Consider the following 12,336-nt stretch of genomic DNA (forward strand, 5'->3'; position numbering starts at 1 on the left):
TTATTCTTAACGGACAAATGGTTATTTCAGAACATTTCAGCTTCCCACATCCATGCCACTACCTGGTCGGACCATGCCCCTATCAGGATTACTTTAGCCGCTAAATCCTCTCAACCTAATTCGTATGTATGGAGAGCTAATAATTATCTCCTCCAAAATGATTACTACTCCACGATCCTTCAACAACACCTAGATTAATTTTTTTCAATCAACTCAACAGATAGGTCCGATCTGATGGTGGTGTGGAATGCTCACAAAGCTGTTGAGAGGCGTGTTTATACAACTAGGCGCTAGAGCAAAGAAAAAGAGAACCCAGAGATTAGACAAACTTACTAAAGAAATTACTTAAGCTCTCAACAAAAACACTCCTCACCTTAAATCAAAAATGTTTTCATTATGAAATGACTTGAGATCCCTACTTTTAGAAAAGTATGAAAAATCATATAAAAAAAAATTCAAAGCCAATACATACGCAACACGAAAAAAAAGCTGAGAAAGCATGTAATTGCGAATTAAAGGTTATAGATGAAAAACTAGAATCCCATTCCTTTATCATCCACATAATAATGAGAAACTGCTCAAACCAGATTCTATTGCTAATGCATTCAGTACATATTATGCAGAATTGTATAACATTAAAGACCATGCTACTACAAACCAACCTTCCCAAGAAGAAATTAATAATTTCTTGGAGAGTGTTAACCTTCCTTCCATCTCACAGCAACAATTAGAACATCTTAATTCTCCGTTCACTGTCCAAGAAATACTACAAGTCATCTGTAACCTTCCTAATTCTAAATCCCCTGGTCCAGATGGTTTCACTGGAGAATACTATAAAACATTTCAATGTACCTTAGCTCATAATTTGTGTAAGGTCTTTAATTTAGCCGCCGATACTTTATCATTTTCCATTGAAATGCTTAATGCTTTAGTTGTGACTCTCCTCAAACCAGATAAAGAGCCCTCATCGCCAAAAAAATTCCATCCTATATCCCTACTTAACCTAGACTTAAAAATATATGTGAAAACTATAGCCAAAAGATTAGAAATATTCTTCCTACTCTTATACATAGAGATCAATCGGGTTTTACGAAAGGTTGCCAAGAATCAGATGCTACTAGAATAGTAATAAATGCGATCCACCATGCAGAAATTACAAAGACACCATCCTTATTTCTATCACTCAATGCGAAAAAGCATTTGATAGAGTACACTGGGGTTATCTATCATCAACTCTCAAAACATTTGGATTTCGGGGTCAAATACATATAACAATTATGGCCTTTTACTCTGTACCATCGGCTTGAGTATACACAATAGATTCCCTATCGCTACCATTCCAAATAACTAATGGTACAAGACAGGGATGCCCCTTATCCCCCTTAATTTTCAATCTTATTATGGAACCCCTGGCTGAAAGCATTAGGACCAATCAGAAAATCTTAGGAATTTCCATTGCTGACCAAGAACATAAAATTTGCCTTTTTGGGGATGACGTTATCCTCATGGTTACAGATCCCTTAATCTCCTTACCAGAAATTCAGAAAACTTTAATTTGGTTTAGTAATGTTTCTTATTATAAAATAAATGATAACAAGTCATATATTCTCAATTTGGGCAATGACAAGCAGACCAGAGAACTTTTAAAAACACAATTTCCTTATTCGTGGGCCGAAAATACAATAAAATATATAGGGATTCAACTGTCTATCTCTTCTAAATCATTATTTCAACACAATTATATACAACTCCACACTAAATTACAGGGAGACTTCGCCAAACTAGCAACATATGATTTCTCCTTGATGGGTACATTGGCAGCCTTTAAAATGCTTCACCTACCTCAAATTTTATATTTCTTTAGAACTATCCCAATTCCAATACCATCTACATCTACCAAACACATTTTACCTATGCATTAACATTAGCCCTCCGACAAACTAGTAAAGAACATTTCTATAAAATATGGCAACCTTGGTTAAAATGGACTAACTCCCAAGATATTGTTCAGGTCTTCTGTTCCTAACTTTTTCTTTTTCTTTGAAGTATCAGAGAGAATACATTCCTCCCCAACACAGTATAGCTCCCAAAGGGGTGTCTGGGATAATAATTTTCTTTGTTACCTCCAATTCACTTGAATTACCATTTTATGTATCAATGAAAGGATACTTCTTATATAGCTACTCTTTTATTATCTTTTAAATAGGTATTTCATCAGTTTAAAGGCAAATGCATTTATTATCTTTTATTTGACACTGATGTTTTTCTTTATATATGTTATATATACGTTGTAAAAATAGCTTATCTGTTATTATATCTGTTATTTGTCTGGACAAACTTTCAATAAAAATGATTGAATCAAAAGATTGAGTAGGGATATGGGTCTGTAGCTGGAGCAGTCTGTCAGGTCCTTGCCTGATTTGGGGAGTACTGTCACATATGCCATTAAAAACATGTTCGGTATTTGTCAGGGGTCCATTAAGAAGTTCAACATACTTAATAATGGGGCAGTAAGAATGGTGGTAAACGTCTTGTAGTAATGAGCCGTGAGGCCATCAGGTCCTGGGCTTTTCTCAGGTTTGAAGCTTTTTATAGCGGAGAGCAATTCCTCCTGGGATATCGGAGTCTCTAAGGACTCCACATCCTCATTGAAAAGGATCGGCATGCTGCTTTGCCCCAAATAATCATCAATTATTTGTTTTCTATCACCCTGTAGGGTTGATGGTCTGTGCATCTGAGGGATATTGTAAAGTTTAGAATAGTATTTTTGAAAACTGTCAGCTATTTTGTTCGTGCGGTTATGTAACACGCCATCTTCTGATTTAATCGCTAAGATATTATACTCTAATGAGGCTTCTTTTAAGGCTTTAGCCAAGTATTTTCCCCCTTTGTCTCCGTGCTCATAATAGAGCTTTTTTTTTTTTTAAGAAAAAGGGTATGTTTTACTTTAAATTCCAATAGATCCTGAAGTTTCTGTCGTGCCTCTAGGAGTTCTGCCACAGCTTGTTTTTCTAAAGAGAATTTGTGGAGCGACACCAGTTTGGCTATTTTAACAGCTAGCGTGGCCAACTGACGTTTTGATTCTCATTTGCGCTGGGCCCCTATTTTCATAAATTCTCCTATGAGGACACACTTATGTGCTTCCCATATTATTAGAGGGGAAAGGTCTTCCGTGTTTTCAGCTAAATAGTTACACAGAGTGTCAGTCGTCTTTTGGAGCGCGTTAGGATCCTGAAGCATGGAGGGGTTTAATCTCCACGAGCAAGGCTTAGTGTGAGACTTAGGGGGTGTCAAGGTAATTGAGACAGGTGCATGATCAGAGTATGTCTGTATGCCTATTCGAGCATCCAGCAGGGCCGGGAGGTCTCTCTGAGTGACGAAGACGTAATCAATACTCGTATACCTATTGCGGGGTGCTGAGTAGTAAGTGTAATCCTTGCCGGTCAGTTTACTGTGCGCCATGAATCTATAAGGGCCAAAGATTGCACTGGAAGTTTAATGTTTTTCAAGATGTGGTATGTTAAGCTGGAGGTCCCTGAGAAGGTGTCCTGTAGGGGGTTCAAGGCAGCATTGAAATCTCCCCCCAGGATAATGCACACCAAGGCAAATCTTTTAAGTTCTTCAATGAAATGCCTGAAAAACAAAGCATGAGCTATGTTGGGGAAATAGACATTGGCCAATGTCAAAGGTATGGAGCCCCATGTACCTTTAAGAAGCAGGTATCTACCCTCTGTATCAGCCAGTTGCTGGGCGACCTCAAACCCTGCAAATCTGCTAAGAAGAATAGACACCTCTTTGGTTTTGGTTATGCAGTTAGGTGCGTGGTATGCTTTTGGGAAATATTTATGATATATGGTTAGAATTTTCCCAGATAGGAAATGTGTTTCCTGCAGAAAAAAAAGAAGGTTTCACTTTGTAAAGTTCCCTTAAAAGGGAAGTCCTTTTTTCAAGGGAGTTTAACCCCCTTACGCTATGAGATATTAAGGTGGGGTTCTTCCAAAAGAGGAATAGGCCATGGTGACCGTGTGTCCTATACCTATGTGACCACAGGGGGGAAAGAAAGAAAGAAAGAAAGAAAGAAAGAAAGAAAGAAAGAAAGAAAGAAAGAAAGAAAGAAAGAAAGAAAGAAAGAAAGAAAGAAAAAGAAAAAGAAAAAAAAAGGGGGTGAGCAAGGTAGAGAAACATGGGGAGAGAGAAAAAACACCCTTGCAGAGGGTTAGGGTTGTAAAAGAAAGGCAGAGTATCTGCCTATAGCCGTTGTCCCTGTAAACTTTTGTTCAAGTGTGGGCTGTAGTCGTGCGATCTCAATCGCACCGTACTGCCCACCTGAGGGGTAGGTGTGAGGAGCTAACTAGAGAGATAGCAAATCTATATTTATCTTTGCACAAAATTTCAATAAACAGATATATAAACAGATATGTAAGAGATATGTAACTTTACATCTAAAAAAGCAGGTTGTAAGAGAGACCCGCAGTCAAAGAAGGCAAAAACATTTCAACATTTTGACAATAAAATGCATTTGAAAATACTATGTAACCTCTGACTCAAATGCAGTAAGTGCTTAAAATGAGCAGATTCATTGTGGAACTAAGCATAATGCTCTAAACCAATAAGGGGCGGGGTAATGTCCCCACTTATTTTCTTCCCTGTCTGTTTCCATTGACAGATCTCCATTCTGTCTCTGTGTGGAGGGATCGCGGGTGCCCGGCAGTCATCGCGACCGCCAGGCAGGCGCATCGGCTCTGGCATCATGCCTCCAGCAGCGTGCACGTGCCCCCCTAGTGGTCAAAAGGCAAACCGACGTAAGGTAGCATTGTTTTGCCCAGAGGAGCCAACCTGCCACAGTACAACTGCTGTGGCTGGTCAAGAAGGGGTTAAACAAAATAAAGACATAGGGAACTGCCATGAGGAAGATAAACTAATGCAATTCTATGTGGCTTCAAGGGCAACATTGAGGATATACAAATCCTTTGTTTAAAGTGTAGCAATTGTCACTGCCAGCCCCTATACTATAGCTATATAATTGTATAAGTGTTTTATTAAAATGAAGCATGTAAATACCTTTTTTGAGTTTTTAGATCTTTAGGACGGTCACGTGACTCATCGCTGCTCTACACCTCCAATTCAGGGCTACAGCATGACCGCCCCAGCTGATGTCAGAGGGAAATCTTAGCCCCTCCTGCAGTAGTCCTGGATCAGAGGTGTAGAGGAGCTGCAAGTCACGTGAAGATGGCTCTAAAAAGGTATTTACATGCCTCTTATACAGTGTGGTATGCCTAACTATAATAGAGGGGCTAGCAGGGATTTACAGGTTTGGGGTAACAACCACCTCAACATGCTTGGCAGATTTCTTAAAGGTGCTATGGAACAGGGTGATTTTTAAAGAATATGAAGATTATAATCAGCTTGGCGTTCATACAGATCAGTGGCAGGGGTTCCAAGGTAAGGGCAAAGATCAGGGGTGACAGGGGGCACCCCTGTCTTGTCCCATTCCTTATAGGGAAGGGGTCAGACAGCATCCCGTTCACCTTAACCCGGGCTTCTGGGGAGCTATATAGGGAACCAATCCACCGAAGCATATTGTGTCCCAGACCTAGTCTAGACAACACCGCCTGGATGTAGTCCCAGTCCACCCTGTCAAATGCCTTTTCAGCATCCATGGACAGTAAGAGACAGGGAGAACTGGGCCGCTGCAGGTCCACCCATGGAAATAAGTATTTAAAGCCAAAAGTATAAGGTCCCCTTATCAGATTCCTCACCCCCCCCCCCCATCTGATGGCCCATTGCAAAAAATTAGGGGGGGGGGGGGGTGTTTTGGACAGGTAACCCTCTCCACTTCATTGAGGGATGAATGCAGAAATAATGTGTGATACTTTGGCCAGCCCTCCTTACTTACACTATTGGCAGCCCACCGGACAGGTAAGAAGTGTCATAATACAAAAAAAAGGAACAAATGGAAGCACTTTTTGACATTCTGCTATAACCTATCAAGATAATAATAGGAGAAAAAAAAACTTTAAACTGTAGCATTTGAAAGAATTGAGGCAGGCCCTTGCACTACATGCTTTGGTGAATTCATCCATAAATCTCACCAGAAAAGAGGTAGGTATAGTGTGTATTGGGTTTGGCAAAGTCAGTAGATAGAGGATTGCTATCAGCTGACCTAGCAGTTGGGGGGAGGGGGGTTCCTAATGAGTTTGACCCACCAAGAAAAAAAAACCTCTGGCACTCTGCATGAATTTAAGCACACACATAACATTTGTACACATTTTAGGAGGTATTTAGGGGAAAGCAATACTATGGAGCTGACAAAATACATTGCTAAGTGACTAGGCTATAGGTTTATGGGCCCAGAAGAGCATGCTGGGGAAGTTAGTGAAGGCAAATATGCATGAAGGACAAAAAAGGAACTTTAAAAGCTTCCAGCATGCATGAGGACAAAGGGGCACAGCATATCAATGAGGAAAGAAATCCAATAAATTAGCAAACATTAAATACATAGAATGTGATGTTAAAGGAGAAAACTTACCTTAATATAGTCCTTCTGCAGGACCTGTATGAGGGCAGAACAGGTCTCTGGAATAATGATTCCCAGAGCCTGGGGGGAGATGCCTGTCAAGAACTTCAGGTCCTGACGACTTCTCTCTGTCGCCAAGTACCGCAACGTGGCGATGAGCCTCTGCTCCGGAGTGATGGCTTGCCACATGCAGGTATCCTGCCTACTGATATAAGGGGACAGCAAAGCCAGCAGATGGTGAAAAACGGGGTCTGTCATCTGCAGATAATTCATGAAATCATCAGGATCTCACAAAGCAAAGGCATGTGCGAGAACTGGTCATGCTGGTCATGTGTTTGGGGTCATTATCGTGTTGGAATACTGCCCTGCTGCTCAGTCTCCGAAGGGATGGCGTCATGCTCTGCTTCAGTATGCCACAGTACATGTTGGCTTTCATGGTTCCCTCAATGAACTGTAGCTCCCCAGTGCCTGCAGCACTCATGCAGCCCCAGACCATGACACTCCTACCACCATGGTTTACTGTAGACAAGACACACTTGTCTTTGTACTCCTCACCTGCTTGATGCCACACACGCTTGACCCCATCTTAACCAAATAAGATTATCTTGGTCTCATCAGACTACAGAACATGGTTCCAGTAATCCATGTCCTTAGTCTTCTTGCTTTCAGCAAACTGTATGCAGGCTTTCTTGTGCATCATCTTTAGGAGAAGCTTCCTTTTGGGACAACAGCCATGCAGACCAATTTGATGCAGTGTACGGCATATGGTCTGAGCACTGACAGGCTGACTAACCACCCCTTCAACCTCTGCAGCAATGCTGGCAGCAATATAACACTATTTCCCCAAAACAACTTCTGGATAGGACGCTGAGCACATGCACTCAACTTCTTTGGTCAACCATGGTGATGCCTTTTCTGAGTGGAACCTGTCCTGTTAAACCGCTGTATGGTCCTGGCCACCATGCTGCAGCTCAGTTTCAGGGTATTGGCAATCTTCTTATAGCCTAGGCCAGTGATGGCAAACTTTGGCACCCCTAATGTTTTGGAACTATATTTCCCATGATGCCCAACTACACTGCAGAGTGCATGAGCATTGAAAGAAATGTAGTTCCAAAACATCTGGGGTGTCAAGGTTCGCCATCACTGGCCTAGGACATCTTTATGTAGAGCAACAATTTTTTTCCCATGAGGTGCCATGTTGAGCTTCCAGTGACCAGTATGAAAGAGTGTGAGTGATAACACCAAATTTAACACACCTGCTCCCCATTCACACCTGAGACCTTGTAACACTAACAAGTCACATGACACCGGGGAGGTAAAATGGCTAATTGGGCCCAATTTGGACATTTTCACTTAGGGGTGTACTCACTTCTGTTGCCAGCAGTTTAGACATTAATGGCTGTGTGATAAGTTAATTTGAGGGGACAGCAAATGTACCCTGTTATACAAGCTGTACATCCACTACTTTACATTGTAGCACAGTGTAATCTCTTTAGTGTTGTCACATGAAAAGATCTAAAAAAATATTTACAAAAAATGTGAGTGGTGTACTTACTTTTGTGAGATATTGTGTGTGTATGTGTATATATATATTTATATTACTACACCACCTGAAGTTTATTAGAAACAGTACACCACTGAATGCTGGATGTAGAATATATATGTATAATATATTAATACATCGCCTGCACTGACTGAATGTATAGTCTATGCTAAATGCAGAGTATATATATATATATATATATATATACACACACACACACACACACACACACTAGACTGGCTGTATATTTATCAAATACACTGCCACTAGTTGAATAACCTGCCTGCTTAATCTAACTCAAGCTATCTCTCTGTCCACGCCAACAACACAACACATGGTCGCCACGTAAGCTGCCTTATATAGTATGGGGCGTGGACTTAGTCCCTCTGAGCCAAGATTGGCCAAAGGCATCCTGCCTTTGGCCAATTATGGCTCTATCAGCCAAGCACGCTGTGATTTGTCAAAGCATGCAGGTCAGAAGCATGCTTTAGCCGATCTCGCAGTGGATTATGGGGCGTTCCGCAGATCTCTCTCTCAAATTTCCCACGATTGCCCCATAATGTTCTGTTTGACCCAAATATTGAGCTCATCCCTACTGAGCACTTATCCTTGGTTCCACCTCCCATCACCTCCCCTTTTAGAGAATACAGAACCAAGTATCATTTTGTGGTGATAAGTAATTTGTATGGAATGTGTTGATGATGACAAGAAAAGCGGTAAAATTGATTCCCTGCAGCCAGCAACAATAAATTCCCTCAGCAACAATAGATCCCCCCAGCAACAAAAGATACACCCCCACCAGCAACAATCTCCCAGCATCAGTAGACCCCTCAATCATAAGTAGATCCCTCACAACAGAAATTTACCCCAAAAACTAAGACCCCCTCAGCAACAATAGATCAATCACCAGCAACAATAGACCCCCAACAATAGATCCCCCAGCAAAATATAACCCCAGCAGCCAGCATTAAAATACCCTCCACCACTACATACATTTAGTACTGGAGGGGCCAGAACTGCACCCTCCTCCCCACAAAAAAAAAAAGCCCTGGTCTACTTTTATTCCTTCCTCCTCTTGCTATGTCCATGAATCTAATTTCTTCACCCTTTAGTTGTTCATAACATATGCATTCAAATGGGACAGCGCCAAAGAGATTACTGCCTAACATGTATCTGGTCAAAGATTGTATACATAAATGCACAAAAGATACATACACACATGCATAAAAAGATATGCATATACACTTCATGCATATAAATCTAGGGATATAAGCGGGGGATATGAGCAACCCAAATAACTTTTTTTTTTAAAGCCTTTTCCCACCAGCCTGCTGCTTATCAGCAGCCAGCAACATTAAGTTATGTATAAGGGGCACTCTGTCTGGACTGGAGGTACTAAGGGGGAAATCTGTCTGTCCAGAGTGTCCCCTTATTGCCTACAGGCAGAGTGCTCCCTTAGTACCTGCAGATAGAGTGCCCCCTTATTCCAGAGTGGCAGTCTGGAGGCACTAAGGGAGCACTCTGGAGGTACTCAAGCCCCATACACACTATCAGTTTTTCTGCGTTTTTCTTTCAGATTTACCAAAACCATATGCTATGAGGTCAAACCATAGGAGTTTCAATTTGTATGCAATCAGGCAGGCCCCAGAACTACATGGTTTTGGTAAACCTGAAGGAAAAACTCAGCAGAAAAAAATGATAGTGTGTATGGGGCTTAAGGGTCACATTGGAGGCACTTTCATAAGGGATCACTCTTGTGGATGTAAGGGAGTTCCGATTTAGGGTGGCACTCCTGTGAAAAAAAATAATAAATGCATATTTTTTTCCTGCAAATTTATGTGCATGTATTATTTTTTCCTTAATGGTAAACTTTGCCTTTACATATTGCTTGTCTTAGTTTATAAAAAGACTTTTTCTCATATTTCTCGTTGTCAGTACAAAATGTTAAAGAAAGTCTTTTTTTCTGCTTAAAGGGATATACTTGTTTCTGAGCTTCAAGGACAGCAGCAAAAAAAATATTAGGTCTGAATCATTTGACTGGACATGTACAGAGACATATATATATATATATATATATATATATATATATATATATATATATATATATATATATATATACTTACAGTATATTCATTTCATAGACGTAGCCAAGTGCCTGTGTCACTTGGGGGGGCACACTACAACATTAGCCACAGTGAGGCTGTTCGCTCCATCGCTCAGCTTAGACCTTACAGTGTCATATTCTGAATGCCGAGTGAGAACCTACAGAAGAGCAAAGGATCTTGGGGCATGTAGTCCAAAGAGCCAAATCTACACTGAGGGCAGATCATCATGGACTACATGTTCCAATGACTGGAGGGAGAGAACAGAATGCTGGGAGAGGTGATAAAAAAATGGTTGGGGAGGGGTTGCTCTCTTGGGACCACAGCCTTCAGTTGAGAGCAGAGACCCGGATGGTCAGGGAAATTCGAGCTTGTGCTGTGGCCTAGGCAGCAAGGGAAAGCCTACGGAAGCCGTGTGTGGACGCAACCATCATCGGCAGCTTCCTGTTGGTCCAGTGACAATCAGGGCTCACTCTCATCGCCCGCATCACATATCTGGCTGAACTACAGCGCTGCAGGAGGAGCAGTGGAGCCAGATTTTTTGCCTGATTACAGGATCTTCAAAAGCCTGCTTCGGGATTTCACCGCTATTTCATTGAGTCTGGGAATCATCTGGATTGATAATCGGGCAAAAGCCCACCTTCTTTACACCCCAAGAGACACTGCATGCAGACACCTTTACGTTGTTTCTCTTTGCTAAAGTCCTAATAAGGAGACACTTTACATTTGCTACTTGCAACATTGGATGTCACTATACAGAAACTTTCTTGGGCCCTTGTTTGAGCTAGCTGAAGATACAGAACATCCACAACACAAAGACTCCTTTGCTTCTGCCCCTCCCCACTAAAGGGATGTCGAGAATAATACCTGTCCATATTATTAAGGATCTCTTTTCAGAGCCCAGGATATTATATTTGGGTAATCTGTTGGAATATTCTTGAGTGTCTGTGTTTAGTTTAGGGTTGTGGTGTCAGATTGCAAAAGGGAGTGGTCTGACAGGGTCATTCTCCTTTCCTTTTCTTACCTGTGGCCATAGGCCTTATTCAGGTTAATGGTTGCTGTCCTCCATTCTGTTGAAACTCTATATTCATAATTCTGCTATTTGTACTAAAATTGTTATACCAGCAATATACAGTACTTGCCTAAGCCACATTTTGTTGATTTGTCTGACTGCAAAACTAGAAAATGACTTTCTGTGTCATAATCTTGTGTCTGTATAATTGGATTGTTATTCAGAAATGTCTGAACCCAGATGTCAGAGGTGTCGAGGGACTTACAAGGTCACGGCTCTCACGGGGGTGGTGCTACATAAATATGAATGTAGCAATGGGGGTAAGAGAATAAATAAAATTCAGAGTTCACTTTACATCAGTTTCAGTAGGTTAGATGGATGAAAGGTGACAGCTGATTGGTTGCTCTAGGTTAAAGTACTTTTATATTGTTCTTTGAAGTTGCAAATTGTATACCTGTGACTGACCTACCTGGCACACACTGCCCTGACATACACTGACCTACCTGACATACACTGACACACACTGAGTGACCTACCTGACTAGACTTCAGGTGACGTGACCTCAGAGTCCTCCTGCAGCTCAACCCTACTGTGTGGAGCGTAGGGATGAGCCAAACACCCCCGGTTGGTTCGCACCAGAACTTTCGAACGGACTGAAAATTCATGTGAACTTAAGAACCCCAGTCTATGGGACTCGAACGTTCGAAATAAAAAGTGCTCATTTTAATGGCGAATATGCAAGATATTGTCCTAAAAAAGGTTTGGCGACCCGGCTCCTGCCCCCAAACAGGGGCTGAAAAATTGGGCCTTAGGCACTGGTGCTGGTGCCACGACACTGCAACCTCTCCCATATACTCTAGTTGGAGTGCAGGAATGAGCCCTGCTGCAAAGCATTGCATCAAAAATTGTATTACATGCCCCTGTTAAACAGGGGCTGAAAAATTGGGCTGGTGGCATCACCCAGAACCATAAATGTTCTTCCAAGATATCAGCAGGATCATTGAGGAGGAAGAGGATAGTCAGTCAACATAACAGGACAGTCACTCAGCATCAGCATAGGCAGTCTTGAAGGGATGTGGCATTTAAAAAAAAAATATTCGGTTACATCAGCTTCAGGTGCTTGGTAGCTGGTGGTGATCCAAGACTGATTCATCTTTATGGA

Source organism: Lithobates pipiens, unplaced genomic scaffold (genome assembly GCF_037356315.1).
Source record: "Lithobates pipiens isolate NorthernLeopardFrog02 unplaced genomic scaffold, aLitPip1_a1.2 Scaffold_27, whole genome shotgun sequence".
In the NCBI taxonomy this organism is placed as follows: domain Eukaryota; kingdom Metazoa; phylum Chordata; class Amphibia; order Anura; family Ranidae; genus Lithobates; species Lithobates pipiens.